The sequence below is a fragment of the Condylura cristata genome, unplaced genomic scaffold, assembly GCF_000260355.1.
Source record: "Condylura cristata isolate star-nosed mole 26May11 unplaced genomic scaffold, ConCri1.0 scaffold00026, whole genome shotgun sequence".
Taxonomy (NCBI): domain Eukaryota; kingdom Metazoa; phylum Chordata; class Mammalia; order Eulipotyphla; family Talpidae; genus Condylura; species Condylura cristata.
This window is the reverse complement of record NW_004567127.1, coordinates 8,647,996-8,648,844: the sequence shown is the minus strand read 5'-3', so window position 1 is coordinate 8,648,844 and position 849 is coordinate 8,647,996.

Sequence of the window (849 nt, the reverse complement as noted above, 5' to 3'; positions counted from 1 at the left end):
AGGATCATTAAAAAAAAAAAAAGTCCACACTAGATGACATACACACATGATCAAAGAAAAACCAAACAGAACCAAAGTGAGTCTGATGTGATGTTTCAAGTGTTCCCCTTCTAGAGGTCTTGTGCCCCCATATATATATACATATATGTGTCACTCATTCATTTCAGGCGTGGGCTTATTAAGAGAAAGACACCTGCACAGACGCAGGCAGGCAAAGAGCTGCCACGGGGCCACAGACACGGCGCTGTGGAGCGTACGAGACACAGACCGAAGTCTAAAAGTCAAAAAGGGTTATGATGGAAACAAAGCCTTCCCCTGTTAGCTCCCAGCCACGCAGCCCTCACCTAGAGGCAAGCTCTGGTATCAGTCTGATGTATCACTGCAGAAATATTTTACGCCTGTGCCAAGTAGGCATAGATACACAAAGGGTCACACCCCCCTTCACTGTTCTGCATCTTTCTCTCATCTAAACAATGCATTGGGAGATGTTTCCAAACAGAAGCTATAGAGCAGACTTGTTCATGTCAGTGGCTACAAGGAATTTCATTGCATGGGCACTCCATAAATTATTTACACATTCCTTTGTTGAGAGACATCTAAATTGCTCCCATTATTTTTTTCCCCTTGCAGCCTCTGCTGCAAGGAGTTTCTTCAAATGAGTGTCTTTACATAAATAGATGTGTAAGATGAACCTGGGGCTATAATAGTATGGCCAGAACTGGCCTATGGACAGTGAGTGTATCTCTGATTTTGCTAAGTATGGTCTAACTCTCTCCACAGAAATTGTGCAATTTAAGTCTCTCATTACCAACACAGGTGTCATTGACTTTCTTTCCTTTTTTTTTTTTT